Raw genomic sequence first — 20,543 nt, 5'->3', positions numbered from 1 at the left:
CATGCACTAGATGTGGACTGATGAAAAGGCACTTGCCCTGGGTGTTATTCCTCCCAGGCATCCCTGCTCTCATCAGCACCGTGTGTCCCAGTGAGGACACAGCCACGCAGGTCAGCGACCAGCAGATGGAATCCTGCTCAGCATCCAGTGAATATCTGCTGCTCTGCACTGGAGCCACACAAACATAAACAGCCATACACTGAGGCCCCAGGAAGTAAATGGATGCAGATATTCCTCCTGTTCACAGATGAATGACAGAGAAGCATCGATACACATACATTTTGGTCAAAACTGTGTCTTTATTCAGTTTGTTCAAAGACAAGTTTCAAGCCTACATGCTTTCAGGGTAAACCTTCCTAATGGATGACTAAGTCAAAGCCCTGGAACTAAGGCCAGCAGCAAACAGGATGCTGAGAGTTTAAGCTGAAGTCATGGAAGTTATGAAACATTTTCTGGCTTTCAGGAATGATTCACGATTTTTACATTTTTAGGGCAGACCTTTTTGGTTAGTCACCAGCATGGTTTCAGCAATAGATTGCACTCTTGGAGCCTTTGGCTCTCATTTCTAAATCCAGACTTTGAAATTTTATCCCTGAATTACACATACGACCTTTGGAGCTCCTTTTCTTTTTTTTTTTTTTTTCTCTCCCTGAAGATGATGTTAATCTCTATCTGGTTTTAGCTAGCAGAAAAACCTGAGATTTGGGGTGACTTTCTTGTCTGCTCCAGGTGGTCCTTGCTGGGATGCTCTGGCAGGGCAGAGATGTGACTTCTGCCGACGGACGTTGCACGTTTCCTCCAGGCATTGCACTTGCCCAGCCGTTTTACTGCATTTCAGGTCACTACAAAACACAAGCACAAATGCTGGGATTAATTTAAATCAGAGCAAAGGTAACTTTCAGAGTTAGCTTGGTTGAATATAAAGTTTGTAAATAAATACGCAACATGAATGTTGGAACTAAAAGGTATTTTACAAATGTACATCACTTGAAATTCCCTTTGTCAGCAAAAGGGACATCAGGAATCGGGAAGACCCCGGTGCTTGCCAACCCCCTGCAGCATCTGACCCAGATGCCAGCTGCCACTCCCGATGCCCACCAGCCCCAGGGAGTCTTGTTCAAAGGCTTAATTTCAGATCACAGCATTTCATTAATAATACCCCCAGCATAAAAGCCTGGCATGTGGTACTTTGCTATGCAGAAATGTGACACTGCCATACTGATTTGGCATGCTTTACGGAAAGTTGTGGCATTCAGAGTGATTTAATCTGCTCTTTGGCTACATAGGGAGCAATACCAGAGGTAATCCACTCTTTGAAGTAGAGGGTATTTGGGTAAACATGGTTGGATGAGAGCAGAAATTTGGCAAACCTGAAGGTATACATTCAATTATTAAAGAAAAACTCATTGTCCCCCTAAAGTGTGAGTCAGAGATTCACCTCGGACAGACATCAAGATCCAAATTCGAGTAATAAATTTAAAACACAACACTCGCAAGTGACGGTGTCTGTGGGGTTGTTATCGTGTGGCCATACGGGATCAAATGCCCTTGTGAGGCGGCCAAGGTACAGGCGGAGAGCAACAGCCAGCAAAGATTTTTTCAGGAATGAAACTCAGCGACCTCACAGCTGGCAAAGCTTGAGCTAATCCTTCACAACACACAGCAGAAGAGAAAGAATTTGAGGAGTATTTTATTCCTAACTGTTTGAACAAGAGAACTCATAGTCTACTTCTAATTACGCTCGTTATTAAGCTGTTACCTGAGGTAGAAAGATAAATACATATAAGAATTTGCTAGAATGGAAAATCTGAGAGCTGAGAACTTTCATATGGGTGTTCAGTGAACTGAACCCCGGCTTCAGTCACCTGGGGTGAGTGACCCCCAGGCCTCCCAGCCCTGACCCTGTAAAGGGATCTCTCCTCACAGGGTCTGGTCACTGTTGCTTTCTCTTTTTCTCTCTTCTTCACCATCAGGTACAGCCTTATCCTGGGGCGAGGGATAGTCTCCCGGGGTAAGAGGTGGTTCCATGGGGTGACAAACTGTCCCCTGGGGAGAGGGACAGTCCCCTGGGCAGCTGCGAGACGCTGTGTCTCCAGAACATCTCACCCCACCTCTGCCAAAGACCTGGTCAGCATGACGCCACGGATGGAGAGGTGCAAGTTGTCAGGATCTTTTTCTGGCGAGACAAGCCCTAACACACAAACACGCAGCACTTTTCGCAGTGTGGATTTTTCCCAGGAAGCTCCTGCCAGAACTGCAATCCAAGTTTCTGCTGAAGTTGGGGTTTGCTCCTTCCTTCTCAGGAGAAGGACGGGGGTTCCTCCTGGGGCTGCTCTGATCGCCCCCGCTAATGCAAGTCAGCAAAGACCACCTGCTCCCAACACAACCCCGGGCCCCAAGCCACAGGGTAATCATCATCGTAGCCTCATGCCTCCCAACCTCCCTGCCCTGAGCTGCCCCAACTTAACCAAATTCACAGCAAAAGCTCTCCTAAAAGCCTCAGGTTGGGTGAGGACTTTCCCTAATTGCCCCGAGGACCACTTTGAACCCCACCACCTCCCTTCTGCAGTCACCTTGCTCCCAGAAGCATCACCGCCAATAATCTCACCAGTCAGTACCGTCTGCCAGCAGCAGCCCAGGAGCGCACCACAGGGCACGTCTCGGCAAGGGGAGAAGCCGAAACTCCCTGATAAGCCTAATCCTACCTTCAAAATTCAGCTCTGCCAGCTGGGAGCAGAACTCCCTGAGCCACAGCCCCCTGGAGCTGCACCAGCACCATCCGCCCACCAAGTTGCTTAGAATTCAGTAAATAAAAAGGCCTCATTTTGTGGGACAGAGGAGGAAGCTCATATTGCTTTTAATAGGAATTAATACCTTCTCTCCTCTTGGCTTTTTCCTTAAAATAATATATTGCAACACCCTAGAAATGTATAAACAACAGACAGTGCAAAGCCAAGTCAGTGAGAGAAAAGACAGACATAGAGAATGCTTCAAACTAGTGTTGGGGAGAATTCCTCACTTGCTTAGCTTACAGCTCACAGAGTTTCATTTTAGAAGCTAGACATGATTTCTGCTACAAAAAAGTGTAATTTTCCCCTAGGCCACTCACCCACTGTAGCTGGTACTACAGGTATGGCACACGCACACTGGCGTTCTGCACTTCAGTTTTTAACACTATTTCTAATTTGTGAGAATGCTTGTAGCAGAGTCAGTTGATGGGTGCTGACTTAGGTTTAGCAACCTGAAAATTCACTCAGGAAATTCTTCCTTAGTTTTCGTAAGACTCACTAAAAGTCTTTGTTTCCCCAAATGTCACACATTCTGTCCCTGAGTAAACTTCTAAATGTCAATAAATAATTATCTTTATTTGTGAAAAATTTATGCAAATCCTATAGCCAAACCAATTGTCATTTTTTTCTGTAAATAAAAGTGGGAATTGAGAACTTTTCATGGTAACTAATGCCAAGCATTTGATGATGCACGTTGAATGAAACATAGAGAAATAGATGGGCTCTTTGGTTTTCTCCTTCCTTCTGCTACTGGGCTTTGCAAAAAGAGTTTTCAACTTCCAGACACAGTGAGGTGCCAGTGGTGAAACAGTTAAAAGTCCTGGCAGCGCAGAGACACACATGCCGAGCAAACGCATTTCTATTTTCACAAGAGAGAAGGCAATGCAAATACACCAATGCTGTTTACACAATCCAGAAGGGAGGGGAATATCTCTGTTATCAACTAGTAATTTTTCCAGACAAAGAGGTCTTTTCTGTAGCGCAGTAATCCTCTTATGCACCAACCGTATATAATTGACACTTCTCAATTATACACCTACAGAAGCACAAGGTTATTTCTTGTTGAGCTAGTTTTCAAGCCAGTGTGCCAGCTTTCCACATTTTCCATTACTCCACACCTTACGTATTGCTAATGCCTGTGATAGGCAATTACACACACTCTTAATTATGGCACGCCGGGCTTGTCTGCGCGGCTCCCCCCACCCTGCCGGGCTGCATAAGCAGCAAAGCATCAGCGAAAATTCCTCTGCATTATTCAGCCATGACCTCCCTGTCCAGAAATCAGCTTTAGTCTCCCCTGATCTGTGATTTTCCATTTCCTTCCAGACAGGTCTTGCACAATGACCATAGCGTGGCTCTGCCTTTTTTTTTTTTTTTTATTTTGTGATGGTATTCACGATGTCCAAGCCTTTCCAGGTGCTCAGAAGCCAATGCAGCCAACCCTTGGAGAGGCACATATACTCCTGCTGTGTGAAAAGCAGCTGGTGTTCCCAGGCTGGAGCAAACACAGATCAGAATCCATGAAAGCCATGACACCTGGATTTCTCACAGGCGCCAGCCCCTGTTAGGCAAGTCGGATAGGTATTTTACATTTCTTAAGAACAGATTTGAATTTTGCACTGCAGAATAGCCAGTGACCCATGGAGCTGGGTGCAGAACAAGCCCTGCAGCTGATGGGCCAGCAGCATCCCACAAGGGTACAAGGCTCCCAGCCCTGTGGAGGTCTTCGGGAGAAGTTCCCCACCTTTTCATAGAATCATAAAATCACCAGGTTGGAAGAGACCCACAGGATCATCGAGTCCAAACATTCCTATCAATCACTAAACCATGCCCCTCAGCACCTCGTCCACCCGTCCCTTAAACACCTCCAGGGAAGGTGAATCAACCCCCTCCCTGGGCAGCCTCTGCCAGTGCCCAATGACCCTTTCCGTGAAAAAGTTTTTACTAATGTCCAGCCCAAACCTCCCCAGGCAGAGCTTGAGGCCATTCCCTATTGTCCTGTCCCCTGTCACTTGGGAGAAGAGGCCAGCACCCTCCTCTCCACAACCTCCTTTCAGGTAGTTGTAGAGAGCAATGAGGTCTCCCTTCAGCCTCCTCTTCTCCGGGCTAAACAACCCCAGCTCTCTCAGCCGTTCCTCATAAGGCCTCTTCTCCAGCCCCTTCACCAGCTTCGTTGCTCTTCTCTGGAATCGCTCCAGAGCCTCAACATCCTTCTTGTGGTGAGGGGCCCAGAACTGAACACACGATTCCAGGAGCGGTCTCACCAGTGCCGAGTACAGGGGGAGAATAACCTCCCTGGACCTGCTGGCCACGCCGTTTCTGATACAAGCCAAGATGCCATTGGCCTTCTTGGCCACCTGGGCCACTGCTGGCTCATGTTCAGTCGCTGTCAACCAACACCCCCAGGTCCTTCTCCTCCAGGCAGCTTTCCAGCCAGACTTCTCCTAGTCGGTAGCTGCACAGGGTTGTTGTGCCCCAAGTGCAGGACCCGGCATTTGGCCTTGTTAAACCTCATGCCACTGGTCTCAGCCCAGTGGACCAGCCTGTTCAGATCCCTTTGGAGCCTCCCTGCTCTCCAGCAGATCCACACTTCCACCCAGCTTAGTATTCTCAGCTGCTGCTCAAGATCTCCATCTTGGTTGTTATTCTTTACCTTCTGACCAAACTGCCGCCCCAGGGCTGCCTCAGGGGGATGTTAAGCAATGTCTCCAAAAACGTCTAGAGCCAAAAGTCAATACAGGGCACCCACTGCTGGGAAAGAACAGGGAGCAACAGATCTGTGTTGGCTTAAGGAGCCCAGGGTTTATTTTCAGACCCATTTACACGCCTATCACTTTAATCTCTCCTTGTTTAATCTGGTTTTGCACTCTGTTCTGCCACTAGTGAGAGGCAAAAAAAAAATCAGTTTTAAAAACCCCCATCCCCAAACCACACCACTACGAGTTATTGACCACAGCGAGAGCAAATGGAGACACGAAGGAAACTATTTATAGTTCAGATAAACAGGCAGAGGGTTTGCTTAATGAAAGGAAATGGAAAAATAGCACTCAGATATAGACCTTGAATGCATTGCCCTTGCCCAGGTTCGGGAAGGCTGGTGGGTTCCTGCTGTCCCTTCCAGCCCACAGGGATGGGGATCTGGTCTCTGTGGTGTGGCTGGGGATGGGGACACGGGAGCTGCAGCCACCGCTGCGCGCCACGTGGGGTCTTGGCTGTTGCAGGTGTTTCTGGTTTCACACAAATGCTGAGTGGGAATTTTCTGGTCTAAAATCAGGATGGGAGAAGAGAACGATGCCCTGCCCCAGCCCACAGAGGACGGCTGCTGGGTGACTCACGGGAGCAGAAGGGCTTTACTCTGCTTTCAGCAGGGATGAGAGGGAGGCTGCAAGGGGTACTATTTGGCCACACCAGCAGCAATAAAAGTATTTCTTCAGAAAGTAAAACGTATAGAGCACAGCTTTGTGTCACATTAATTTTGAACAGCCATAAACATATTAAGTAGAACTAACCCAGCTGAGTTTTCCATGAAGAAGAAACACACAGCAACTACATCTTAACCAGAACTTTCCCTTAGCTTCTGTGCCCTGAGACTTTTGCAGTTCAAGGGCTTTATTTTATTCCCGGTTTCACATCAAAGTGTCCCAGCTGGGGCCAGCTGCCATGGAGAATGGGGTCTGCTGCGTGGGAGGCCACTTGGGTGGCAGCTCAAGGCAACCCCAGGGAACTGCATGGCACAGCTCAACGTATCATGGCACGGCACAGCACATCATGGCATGCCATGGCATGGCACAGCATGGCATGGAATGGCACGGCACGGCATGGCACGGCACGGCACAGCGTGGCAGAGCATGGCATGGCACCACCCCAGCAGCAGCTCCCCAGGATATGCTATGCTGGCAGGGCTGAGTGGGATGGTGGGATGCTCTGTGCCTGTCCTGCAGTAACCACTGTGGCATGTGACACTCCCCAGGCTTCCCAAACCACCACCTGCTGCATCCCTGATTGCCTTGTTTCTGCCCTTCAGGATGTCCGGGCAGGGAACACAGTTCTCACTGAAAATAAGCCGACTGTGTTCTCATTTTCTTAGCCTGCTTGAAGCCAGTATGAATTAAGTCAGAGGGTTAATCCCTGAATTTCAGGCCCAGGGAACATGGCTGTGCTAATTCCTTCCTGTAGATTTGCTAATTTGATTTTTTTTTCTGAGACATCAAAGCTGAACCTCCAGAGGAGAACTTCCTAATCAGCAAAGAGAAAAGGAAATCACTTATTTAGTGGGAAGGATGTAGACATACCAAAGAGAAACATTTTCATGTTCTTTTTATAGCTATGAAAAACAACTTTGAAGAGCAAGTCCCTTAAAATGAATTTTTATTGCAAAGAAGTGGAGCTTTGGGACCCTTCTATGTAGTCGTATTGTCCTCTGCACCTATAAAGGAGAACATCAATGAGATGAGTCGAACTGGAACATCTTTTCCTTGTTCAAAATATTGTACATTGTTGGTTGGAAGAGGAGGAAAAAAGCCAGGAAGAAGGAAAGTACTCATGAAGAGTAAAAAGTAAGCCTTGAGATTAAATCTCCTGAGCACTGAGTCAGTCCTGCAGTTTCTACATGGCTTGTGAGAACATCTTTTAGATTCCTTAACTCCAAACACATCCACGTTTAGACACCTGGGATCCCATTGTTGTACACAAAAACTAGCCTGCAGTACACAGCAAAGTGTTGGTCAGATGAGTCTCCAGTGGAAGCTGCAACTTAATTATATAATAAATGATAAAAAAAACCCCTTTATATGGAATTATATCAGACTATTTCCCTGCTAACAAACATCTGCCTCTTGCTATGAACATAATAGTCTGGCTACTTGTTGAGTCTTTTCACAATTCCCCAACAAATTTTGCCTAAATATGCTGCAATTCTGAGGACTGACAGAAGATTTCAGATGTAGTCCAAAATCTGAATTTTTGCACCAACTAAAGCTCTCATTATAGACACAGCAAAGACAGAAAAAAAAAAAAGCCCTGGGGCCTTTCCCAAGACAGAAGTGATGCCAAGTGACTCATTGCTGTATTGACTCCACAGAAGAGCCAAGGAAGATGCTGGAGCAGAGTTATGGTTGCTCCTTCCCCGGCCGGCCATGGCACAAAGTAGTAAAAAACATCAAATCTGATTCCATTATCTAGAAGTCAGAATGAACCCATTTTCCTCAGGTTTTTTGCAGCATTTTATACCCTTGGATTTTACCCAATCCATTTTAAATGCTACTGCTGCTTCAAAAGCTGGCCGGCTGATGAGACAGGCACTGAGAGGCACAGGGTTGTGGCCATCTGGGGATGCTGTGGATCAATGGGCAGAGGCTGCTCCTTGGAGTGGCCCTCGGATGTGCCAGCCACCGGCAGGAAGAGCTGTGTCATCAATGCTTCATCAGCTGGCCAGACCTGGCATCACTGCCTGCCAGGCTGCAGTGTCCAGCTGCAGTTTTCCTGTTTTGGCAAGTCATAAGGTCCATAGGAGCAATGGTCAATGACTTCTGGGTGCTGCAGGGGCTGCCATGGTCTGAAAACCAGTGGGGCATATATCAGCCTTGCATAATTCCCTGTGACAACCATAGATTTAATCTGGAGTTTTAAACTGCACTTTTCTCCTGCCTCCATGCCCCCCAAGACACGGTGGCTGCCAGCTTTTATCAGGAAGAGATGATCATATGCACCCCAGGAGGGATCTGGTGGTCTTCAGCACAGTGTGGAGGTCCCTAAAAGTCATCTTAAGCTGCTTGTCCCGTGCCCACTGCTTGTTTCCAACATTCACCCTGCATGGGTTTGCAACATCATCCACATCCTAGCATCCAGCTGCTGCCTCCTCCTCCTCCTCCTCCTCCTCACAGCTGCAACATTACCAGCTGCTCAGCAGCAGCTCCGCAGGCTGGACACCTGTGGGATGGACACACAGACAGGTTGGTCCCACCACCACCGGCTACACACCAGAGGGGGTTCTTGCAGCATGGCCATGAATTACCAGACTAATTAATCCACAACACAGCTGCTGATGGCAGCACTGTTATTTCCAGCCAGAGGTGTGAGGATGTAAAATTTACCTCTTCTTTTATGATGTCAATTTTCAAAGATTAAATTAGAGCTGCCCGATCTAAATCAGTGAGTAGAAAGGTGCTGGTGGTAGGGCAGTCGTTGACCCTAGCTGAGGTCCAAAAAATGGTTTAAGCTTGGAGACTCTGCCATGACCTGCTGGAAGCAACAGAGCTGTTTGCTGGGATGCCCAGTCACTTTGGTTTAGCTGCATCCTGCCAGCAGTGCCACTTCAGTGGATACTCTTTTCCTTGTAATTTAAACTGCAGGAGGACAAATGGATGATGCTTACGGGAAATTCACAGCCAATTTACCAGAGAATTAAAACTTTTCTAAAGCAGGAGGTTCACCTGCATGGCATCCTGTAGCTGATTACAAAAAGATGACATTAATTTCTCCTTGCTGTACCACAATATCATCTCTGTTGCTTTTAATGGGCTTTGGGATGGATTTCTAAAAAAACCCCAAAACTTTCTTTGAAGCACTTGCTAAGCTGAACACTTATTCCAAGCACAAAATACAGCTGTATAAATTACACATTATTTAGTGACTCATAAGAAGAAATGTTAACAGCAAGGGGTGGCTAAGAAAATAATTACACAAGAAATCCTGCAAATTGGAAACATCTTGGGACACACCCCGTGTAAATCTGAAGGCCTGAAATGGATCTCTGCACCTCCAGGCTCCTGCTGAGGGTGGGTGGCAGCGGGACTGGAGCAAAGGCAGCAGCAGCACCACGACACTGGGGACCCTGCCAGGGACTTCTATGCTCCATTCCCTCTGCAGCCACTGAACAGTGGGAGTGCAGAGTAGAGCTCCCAGCTGGAGGTACAAGGAGTGTTCCACAGTTTGAAGCCCCACATATATTTAATTTAGGAATTTTCATGACACTCACCCTAATCTTCAGCAGTTCCAGCGCTAGGTAATGTGTTTGGGAATGTCAGGCAGGTGTGAGGAGTCTGGCTGGCAGCAGCAGTTTAGTCCTGTTTATTTTAGCCTGGCAGTTAAGACAGGGCTGAACTGGCTGCCAGCCACCCTGGGGAGATTGTTGAATTCCCAAACCTCCCTTTTATTTACCAAAATTTCTCCAAATGATATGTGAGCTGGAGCTTCCCCAGGTGTCTCCTGGGTGCCTCTCACCCATCACACCATATAATAACAGCATGGTGCTAAAAATACCCAAGAAGCCAGAGCCTACAAGATTGTGAGATGCCCTTTCAAATGCTCTCCTCTTGAATTGCTGTCTTTAAAAGCAAGTGTCTCCTTTGAGGTGGCAAGGCTGTGCTAACAAACCCTTCCCCATTTGGTCTCATGATGTGCCTGGGACCTCTTAGACCTTCACCTCCTTCTGCCCTGGGCATAGCGAGTGGTCTTGGGCAAACACAGGGGCTGAGCGGTCAAAAGAAAGATAAAGGGGGGAAAAAAAGCCCAAATTAATTGGAGAGCCCCGAGGAAATTGTTAATCTGGGCTTGTAGCAGGGACAGGCTTTCCTCCTGCAGCTGTAGCCTGGCACTGTGCCCGCACGTGTCGAGCTCCGAGTGAGCCCTGCTGCAATTACCTGACTGCTGAGAAAGGCATTTCCGAGGGAAATAAGAAGCCAGTTTATTAAGGATCACCTCTCCAGCTCCAAACCTCGCCCCCAGCATCAGGAACAACTTCCAAAGTTGTTGGAGCAACCAGATACGCCACGACTGCACGTCAGTGTCACTGAGCAGGGGAAAGCAGTGCCACTCGGAGAAAAGTTGGAGAAAATGAGTGACAACACATGGAACACTGCACAGAGGCAATACAGAGCTAGTGACCTTGTTTACTTGGGGTAGGAACAGAGTTTTGGACGTACTAAGCTACCATTTCCTATACACCAGCTGGAAATGGATATAGCCCTGCTCGGACTAGGATGGACTGCAGACAAAAAGCAGAGAGCAAAGTCATTCTTTTTTGGGAACAAAACCAATGAATTCACTGAAACTATAATATGCCATCTTCTCCTCTTCTGGAAAAGTACCGTTTAGACTCTAGCTACTTCCCGAGTAAGCAAAAATAAACGTGCCCAGGACAGAAGCTGGTTCAGGACGGAGCAGAGGGGGGTGATTTCCTCTGGGCGGGTGCAGAGGCTGCTCAGGGATGCGCTCAGCCACTCAGCAGTTCCCAGCCAGTAAAAACACAGAGGTGAGCGACCAGAAATAAACAAGATGGTCTTTTTCCCCTCCTTTTTCTCATTTCACTTGTATCCAAAAGCAGCATTTCAACTATTTCCCCTGGTCTTTAACCTGTGCCATCGAGAAGGATTGACTGCATTTTCCAAGTAAGCCTGAGATCTCAGCTACCCAAGTGAGAGAAGTTGACCTGTTGGCCTCAGCTCTCCTGTCCACCCTGCTCCCATCCCCTGCCCATGCTGCTCCTATCCAAGTCATTGAAACTAAAAAGAAATTCAATGAGCTCCATTTCAGCTTCATTACAAAAAACTTCTATTTTATGCTCCACAGTGGGAAAAGATTGTCAGCATTTTCAAATAGGTGCTTAGCTTTGTTAATAGTTCACTATTATCATTTCTTTCTCCCACAGCTTTCACTACTCAGCTCATGTCCCAGCTGAAAACACTCAGTCTCTGGGGCCAGCAATTAAGATAAAACGGGGAACTTGTAAAAGCTGCTCTGGCTGAAGAAAATACTTACCCAGCTGCTCTGTTATTCCTGTCCAAGCTCCTATGAAGAGGTAAGGGTGGATGAAGTCTTCCACTTCATTTGGGAGGAGCAGCAGCACTGCCAGGGCAGTGAAATTTCAGTCCAGTATGACTGGCGGATTCTGAAAATTTTGCACTGATATCCAGGTTCTCCTGGGAATCAGGAAGCCAAGTGCAAGGCGCTACACCTGGGTTGGGGCAATCCCCAATTTCAGTACAGGATGGGGGAAGATGTGATTGAGAGCAGCTCTGCGGAGAAGGACCCGGGGGTGCTGGTTGGCGAGAAGCTCGACATGAGCCGGCAACGTGCACTCACAGCCCAGAAGGCCAACGGTGTCCCGGGCTGCATCAAAATCAGCGTGGCCAGCAGGGCGAGGGAGGGGATTCTGCCCCTCTGTTCCTCTCTTGTGAGACCTCACCTGGAGAATTGTGTCCAGTTCTGGAACCCTCAGCATAAGAAAGAGATGGAGCTGTTGGAACAGGTCCAGAGGAGGCTACAAGGATGATCCGAGGGCTGGAACACCTCCCATACAAGGACAGGCTGAGAGAGTTGGGGTTGTTCAGCCTGGAGAAGAGAAGGCTCTGAGGAGATCTTGTGACCTTCTAGTACTTGAAGGGGCTACCAGAAAGCTGGGGAGGGCCTGTTTACAAAGGCTTGTGGTGATAGGATGAGGGGGAATGGGTATAAACTGCAGAGGGGTGGATTTAGACTAGATGTAAGGAAGAAATTCTTTCCTATGAGAGTGATGAGGCCCTGGCGCAGGTTGCCCAGGGAAGCTGTGGCTGCCCCATCCCTGGAGGTGTTCAAGGCCAGGTTGGATGGGTCCTTGGGCAGCCTGATCTAGTGGGAGGTGTCCCTGCCCATGGCAGAGGGGTTGGAACTGGATGAATTATAAGGTCCCTTCCAACCCAAACTATTCTATGATTCTAATCCTTCATTCCCTCACAGGAATTTCCCTGTCACAAACCAGCAGTGGGGTGGCTATCGACGAGCCAACCCTCTCTGGTATCCTGATGTCCCCCGTGCCGCTGCCTGCATCACCCATTGTTCCAGAGACTGGCCCCAAGCATAGCGTGATGTTGACAGCTGACTGTGCAGGCTCCTCTGCCCTGGCACAGGCATTTGATTACTCAGATATAATTGGCCAGAGCTTCCATAGCCACAGATGTTACAAATGGACACTAAATGATCCAGCCAAATTTTTTCTTTTTATTGTAGCCAACCTATTTGTTTAAATCTTGTTCATAAGTGAATTCCAGAGAAATGCAATGCTCTGTGAGAAGAACATTTCTTCTATTGGTTCTAAATGTACTGACCTTTCCATTTGTATTTGGCCTCTTGAAAAACAGTGCTGTTAATTATTATCATTACTGCATCATAGAAAAAGTCTTGAATTTTAACCATTAAATTTAACTGAGAAAGATGAGTAGCTCAAAACCTTGGAAAATTACTGGTTCTCCAGTGACTCTTTAAACGACTTATTCACAAAATCTGCTTAAAATCACATTATACTCTCTTAGCTCATTTTGATCTTTTAATTCAATTAGTTTGGCATTGGAAATCAATAGACCACAATGGAAATACAGTTCTGTTTTTGACATGTAATGCAGAATATGTGAATAAAAATAATTACCAAGGCCACCAGCCAGGTGGAAAATCCTGTCTATTTTATCTCTGCATGGAATATCAAACGCATTCTGGTAGATGCCAAATTCCTCTCTGTTACGTTTAATCTCCTTCTGTGCCAGAATAACGTGCAAAAGTGTGACCAAAGGCACTGCTGGTGTAACTGTCCCCTCAGCAGAGCAATAGCAAGCTGCCTTCACAGACACAAAGCACATTTATAGCTCAGTAATAAAACCTGCCCTTGGGATCTATAATCAGCAAATGTTTGACTGCACAAGTACTCCAAGTATCACTCAAAAACCCCAACCAAACAAAACCCACCCCAGATTCCCCCAAATCACATTGACTACTCTGACCATAAGTGACAGCAGTGGCTCCCTGGGCGGGGCTTGAGTGTGGGTCAGGTATTGAAATTGTGAGGCTGAGAGCGTTAAAGTTGGAGGAGAACTCAAGCCTGAGCAGAGCAATGCTGAGGTGAAGACCTGAGATTTGGAGAGCTGGAAGGAGACTTCTGTCTCCTTGAGAGCAAGGGCGCTTTTGGCTGCTGCTCTAGAGCAAACAGAGGAAAGAAAAAGCTTAAAAATTAATGGCTCCTGGGTGAGGCACAGCAATGACGAAGCTCCAGATTGCTGCTCTCCACTGTGTTCTGCACTCAGGGCAATGTGGCGAGAAGGTTGGACTGTGCTGAGAGCTTTTAGGGCTGGATGATTGCAGTGGGGAGCAGGTGGCTGTGCAGGCAGAGCCGTGCGATATGAGGAGCCACACGCCAGGGCACAGCTCGCCCTGCACTGCCCAGGCTGCTCCTGCTGCAGAAACGAGGCTTCTGCCCAGGCAGGAGGGTCCAGCAAAGGACAAGCACCAGAAACTCTTCAACACAGCCATGGTGTCACATATGGGTGAGCTGATTCAAAGCTCAAAAGTACCAACTATCCCTTATTTTTTGATTATTCTTAAATTTTAAGTATATTTGTAGCTTGGTGCTAAGAGGCTTTCACGCTGAGCACGTACAAACACGCATGTGCTAAACAGAGCAGGGGGGGACGATCACGTACACTTGTAGCACATGGGACCAGGTGCCTTTTACCTTTGTTTACATATATTACCAGTGTAGAAAAATAATCATAAGGAAAGCAAACACTCCAGCCTCACATTCCCTGCACTGCTGAGTGTGATAGTTACGCTGGCTTTTATTGCTAGAAAAATCTTTCTTTTGATGTCCTTTGGAAGTATGTCCTTTGAACTACAGTGTTTTTGCTAACGTTACTGATCAGATCACACTCCCAACACCTGAGAAATCTGAGCATTAATTTCAGGCTTCAAGGGAAACCTTCATTGCAAATTGATGTGCTTTAAGCAAGACATACCTTGAAACTGTATAGTAAAAATCAAGATCTGAAAATTCCCCCCTAAGCTCCCAGTACTCTCATACATCTCAGCAGATCTGCAATATTTAGAAATAATTGTTGCTGTCCCTGAAAATAAAAACCACAGAGTATTTAGCCATCTCATACACACGGCTAAATATAATCCCTGATGGAAAACAGCAATAAACAAGCTCGTTATGGCATGGGATAAAACCAAGAGACAAATAAACCTTATCCGTAAATAAATAAATGAGTAAATAAAAGGTAGCCACTTTCCTTTTCTAGGTTCCCTCAGACTGTTCCAAAACAGGCATTTCTCTGTGTAACTGCAGAATTTGCACGGAAAGTAAAGAAGATTTTAAGCTGTCCTGTGCAGAGAAGTGGGTAAGCCACGTCCAAGCTCTCCAGCCGAGCTTTGCCATCACACACGGCTGCTCCTATCTCCATCACTTTGGGTTTGCTGGCAGGGAAAGCAAGTGTATAGAAAGTGGAGCGTGGGGTGGCTGTTCGGCCTGAACCCCAAGAGCCATCGCTCTCACTGGCCAGAAGCAGAAGAGGTCTTCCAGAGAGCTGAAGAGTTCAAAGTATTTTCCACCTCTGCCACAGTCCCCTGAGCAGCAGCCGAGCACTTGACTGATGCAGCCAACTGTGGTCTGATAACACGAGTTTTGGGAGTGTAACCATGTCCTGCTCAACTGCAGGGACAGGAGCAGAGACTTCGATAGGCTCAGATCCCACCTCCACAGACAGACACTGAGGAAGCTTTTCCTTTAGGACCTGCTTGATGAGCAGGAGTCTAAGTGAGCGTGAGCGGTTACAACATGTCAAGCATTAGTCTGGAGAGCAAAACTTGTTTTGTCTTCTTACAGAAAGACAACGCAATAAATTCCTTCACTGCTGCAGAGGCAGTTTGCTCATCCCTGTTACAGTGGGAGTATTTTTCCCATGGTAGCCTTTGAACTTGGGCTGCAGTAGGCACCAGAAACATTCCCAACGCTGGAAGCTGTTGCCAGAGCAAACATTTAGGCTTACAGTTGTGCCTGCACAGATGCAATTTCTAACCTCCATCTCCTGCTCCGGGGCAAACACCTGCCAGTGAGCGACGGAGCAGCCAGTGAGGGTCTCCAAGCAATCATGAGTGATGCTCGTTCTCCCTAGCACAGGGCACGAGCCAGGTTTGGGAAGGCAGCTGGCAGCCTTGCTCACGTAGCTACTGACCTCTCGCGTGCCGCATGCCCAGCACCCTGCTGCTGCTGCTGCACATCTCACTCATTGGTGACACACATTTTCTTTTATGGTGGAGCCTAATTTAAGCTCACCTGGTGTGAACAGTATCTGCAGCAAGCTCAAAGATAGCATTTTTGAGTATCTATCTCCTCTGCAGTGGAAGGAGCATGGAGTCTGTCACCATCCCTTGACTAACATAATTTCTATTTCTTGGGGGGCAGTTGAGGCACAGGGACATTCAACGACCATTAGCATCAGAAGCTCAAAGCTGTCAGTGGCACTTACAGAGTATCTGTCACTGAATATTGCAGTGCCTGGTCCAGGCCCAGAGCTCCAAGCATCAGCCAGAAAACCTACATCAACAAACCAACCATCTCCTCTTGTTTCATTGGTGCTCTTTAGGAGGCTTTGCAGTGGCATGTGGGAAGCTCTGCCAGCTGGATGTGGTATTTAAATAGCACAAGTATAACACATACACACATACAGACACACACAAACCACAAAATTTATCACAAACAAGTATCTGCCTTGGGGAGCTCACATCCATGGAAAAAGAAACTGGCTGTGCAAAGAGTCACCACCAAGCTTTAGGTTTCTGTGTTCCTTAGTGCCCCCCCGCAGCTTACTGTCATTTCAGAAATACCCTAAGATGAATGAAAAAAGAAACAGAAAGGGTCGTGGGAAACAAAGCTGTGCATGTCTTTGGAGGCTTCCCCACTGCCCTCATCTGAATTAACCGAAGGAGTCATCTGATGGCAGTCAGATGCTGCCAGTATTTTTAGAGGTCTATTATACATCAGTTCAGGACTCCAGTGACGGTGAAGCATAAGCAACTGCTCTGAATGCCCTTTTCACTGCAAACTTCCTCCTGAGTAAATTTTCAAGGCATTTTTGTGCCATGTATATCAGTGATATACTGTATTAACGAGGTCTTCCCCAGCCCTCTGTTTGAAATGCTTCTCCAACAAGTGAAGAAACGTTAAATCGCCGAGGCAGGCCAAACCTTGCAGCTCTCTCGTGCACTGATGCTTCATGCCCAGCCTCTTTCTAGGGGCACTAACGGCATCGGGTGTACCCCAAGGCACAAATTCATGGGGTCTCATAGCCCATGCCGTGCTCTTTTTATGCCATCAGGAGGTTTTACCAAACCTGCATCCCTGTGACAGCCTGCCCTGAACCTGCAGATGAGACCATTGGCTCTGCCCTCGCCACTGCTGCAACATCAGGTGCAGACACACGCCTGTGCACACACATACAGGCATGCACACACACACACACACACACTCTAAGGCATGCACACACGCATGCACACACAGACATCGCTCCTGATCCCTGCTGCTGTGGGAGTTAGGGCTCCCTCTGTGCCATGACCCCGGGCTCGGTTCCCCTCCAGCCCCAGCTCATGCCCAGGGCTCCCCTGTAGCTGCCCCTCTCCAGTCCATATCTCAGCCAGGGGATGTGGAGACTGGCTCTGCACCCTGACCCGCCCTGAACCAGCAGTTGCAGCTGCAAAATCCTGAGGGCTTCCTCACTCCCCAGAGCTGGTCTGGCAAGATTTTTGCCTTACAGTAATGTTTGCAGCCTGCAATGCAGCCCAGAAAAGTGAGCTTTAAAAAACAGCCTTCTGTGCTCCCCAAACCTGATTTTTAACCCCCTGCAGGGCAAAGGCTCCTTTGGCTGTGTCTCGCCCTCTGCCATGTTGTGCCCGCGTTCTCCTGGCTGTGATGCTCGTGGGTTACCCAGCCCTGAATTCCCCTGTCGTTCCCAAATGCTGCGTGGCAGCGAGGCCAGGGGTGTAACCCCAGCATCTGCCTTTACTGGGTGCTGTGAGTCACTCACAGTTCCCTTCACAACACATAGGTGACAAATAATGCAGGAGATGGAGATTAGCCTTCCCCAGGGAGGGAAAGCGGTGGGTTTGTCTATGAAGACTGAGTTTTGAAGTGAAGAGTCTGGCTGCAAGGAGCGTGTCTCCTTAGAAACCCAGGCACTGCGGTGTCTGTGTCCCTGGGGATGACTTAAAGAGGAAGCCCCAGCACCTCTTCCATGCTGCTTGGGGTGGGACAAGTGGTCACCACCATCCCCTTGGTGGGCGTCTTCTCCTAGAGGAGAAGATGGGACCAGTGTCAGAGACAAGTAGCCCAAGATGCTCCAGCTACCCCAGTCTAACCTTCAGCCCTGCCCTTCACTTGCCATCCTTTGCCTGGGACCCTGCAGAGCTGGACACGGGGCACGTGTTGTGCCCCAATGTGGAGCAAAACATTTTTAAGCCAGAGATCTGACATTGAAAAATAAGTTTTGAAAGAAAAATTGTTACCAGCACTAATAATGATTTGTACAGACATTAGCCGTGAAACATTTCTGTTGTAGCTCTCAAAACAGGGAAAGAACAACTCAGACCACTCCATTCTCAGGTCACATCTGGAAGGAGGTGAAACACCACGCTACATGTGAAGTATCTGAGGGGGAAAAAACACCCTGAAACCTGGGTTTGCATATTACACACACTCAGGTGCAGGATATAGGAACAAATGGGGGTTCTTTTATTGGAAGAAAGATAATTTCTAAGAAGTAATTGCTTTCCCTGTCCTAGTTTCTCTTTCCTAATCATAGGCAAGCTTGTGATGCGCATTTGGTGGAAGAGGGGTGCATGCCAGCCGCAGCGGCTGCTGCGTGCGCAGAGGAGCTGGCACCTCCCCAGGGAATGCTGCTGAGGAGCAATGACCTTCTGCTAGCCCTCAGCCCTGTGGATCCACTCCTCCTCCAGCTGTTCACTCCATCCGGAAAACCCTCCAGAGCTTTGGTCTGTACCAAAAAAGCAGCCACGGGATTTGGCAGGTGTCTCGCAAGAGCAAACCACAGCACGTACAAATGGGTTTTTGCTGTTTTTTGAGAGTGGTTTTGCTGTAAAATGAGGATGGACAGCAAGCTGAGAGGGGGCCAGCCCTGCACATGGCGGGGCAGGTGAGTTCCACCATCACAAATAGCAAGCAGATCTGCCGGAGAGCGTGTAAACTGCTAGTGAAGGTGAGCAGTGGAAGCACCCTCGGCAGGACAGCGTTCTGCATTTTCAGGGACACTGGACAGGGCAAGGATGGAGCTATTTTTGGCTTGGACACACCGTAGAGCAGCCTCTGTACAAACTCAGGCAGTACAGTATCCACAGCAAGCTCAAAGTTAGCATTTTGGAGTATATGTCTCCTCTGCAGTGGAAGGAGCATGGAGTCTGGCACCACGCAAGCCCTGCCTGAAGCACAGGTTCTTGTGTATGGAACCACTCCACGGGATAGCCCATCCTGCTTGCACACACATACACACACACAACTGTCTGACACAGCTGAAATCAGCCTTTTCTTGCACCAACACTGCTGCGTGCATGCCAAGAGAACATGTGTGCAGAGCCCTGTGCGCTTCTTTCCCCACCGATCCCAGGAGACACGTGCTGTCAGCATCCCTCTTCTCATGGTGGCTGATCCCCTTCCCAGACAGACAGAGCTTGCCTGCAGCGAACTTGGTTTGGTTTATGGCTTGTTAAGCAGCAGGCACAACACTTGGGCTCAGAGAAATACAGACACCCGGGGCAGCGCTGGCAGAGGGACCTGAGCAGGTCCCCCAGCCAAAGTCACAAAACAGAGGGGACGCAACAGGGTTGCAATGTCTGTCTGTCCAGCCCCCCGGCCCCACTGCTGCTGCTGTCTGTGTGTCCAGCACCTCTGCGCCAATGCTGCGGTTCCCGCACTCTCCACTGGAAGGAAGCAATCCAGACATGGAAAATGCTTATTCTTTGCCAAAGGGCAAAAATGAGATGGCAAAGCCTACTTTCGCCCTCTGTTTTTAGAATAAAAGCAATTGTAATAGCGGCTTGTTCCCCCACCTTTCCTGAGAGGAGCGCGAGCAAGCCTCAGACACGGCAGGGGGGGTTGTTTTCTCTCTGGGTTGCACTTTTAGGGCTGTCAAATCTTGCAAAAAATGCTCACTCCTCCCAAATGGTTTTAAGGCATTGCTGTATAATAGGTGTTAACAAAAAGTAAAGTGTTTAAACCATCTGACTATAAATCTCTTCTGCTTTCAATTGCTCAGCTTTCATCCCCTGTCATAATCATTTATATTCTCCTGCGCCGAGTTCCTGGACAGATGAAACCTCAACATCTAATGGAAAAAACAACTGGGGAGGGCAGGGAGCAGCGGAAAATATAAAAAAAAAAACCCCACCCTTGCATTCTCGACATGCATCACAGAGAAGGAAAACAGGCATATGCCCGTTTTCATCACTCTGGCAAGTCACCCTGCGCTGTCAGTGAACAACTAAAGTCCAAGCAATGCTCTCCTCTCCCTGCCACTCTCCAGATGGGCTTCTACCTCCTGCTTGTTCTATGTCTTTTAATTCCTTTGTCTATTTAAATGCAACAATGAGTCAGCCCAAAGCACACAAAACACTGTGAGACAGCCCCAAGATAAGAATACAGTGCAAATAAATAAAAGCAGACAAGGGCTTCCTATTCCAACAGTTTGCCTTATTTGTGAGAGGGTAAATCCGGGGGCCCAGGGAGCTGCAGCGTGGCCTGGAGAGGGGAGGGCAGGCGATGATGGCAGTAAATCTTTGGGTAGTTGATGCGTAGAAATGTCTTTTTCACCCTTTTTTTTTTTTTTTTCCAAATTCCAGCCTTTCCGTGCTGGTAGGGAGGGTAGCATAGACATGAAATGCATGAATTAGCAGGCGTGCATCATCTATCAGCTTCAGCTCCAGTAGATACTAATCCTTTCACAGGGT

General features: G+C 48.0%; 1 protein-coding gene across 1 annotated transcript in view; it reads right to left on the bottom strand.

Annotated features, from left to right (window-relative positions):
- Positions 1 to 279: 279 nt before the first annotated feature.
- The window catches only part of PWWP2B (PWWP domain containing 2B), a 66,731-nt gene continuing 46,467 nt past the window's right edge, over positions 280 to 20,543 (bottom strand). The window contains exon 3 of the mRNA XM_069863380.1: positions 280 to 842. The gene's annotated coding sequence lies outside the window, so the exon portion shown is untranslated. The remainder of the gene's footprint in view (positions 843 to 20,543) is intronic.

Source organism: Phaenicophaeus curvirostris, chromosome 9 (assembly GCF_032191515.1).
Source record: "Phaenicophaeus curvirostris isolate KB17595 chromosome 9, BPBGC_Pcur_1.0, whole genome shotgun sequence".
Lineage (NCBI taxonomy): Eukaryota > Metazoa > Chordata > Aves > Cuculiformes > Cuculidae > Phaenicophaeus > Phaenicophaeus curvirostris.
Note: the sequence above shows the minus strand (reverse complement) of the source record. Positions and strands in the feature narration are given on the sequence as shown.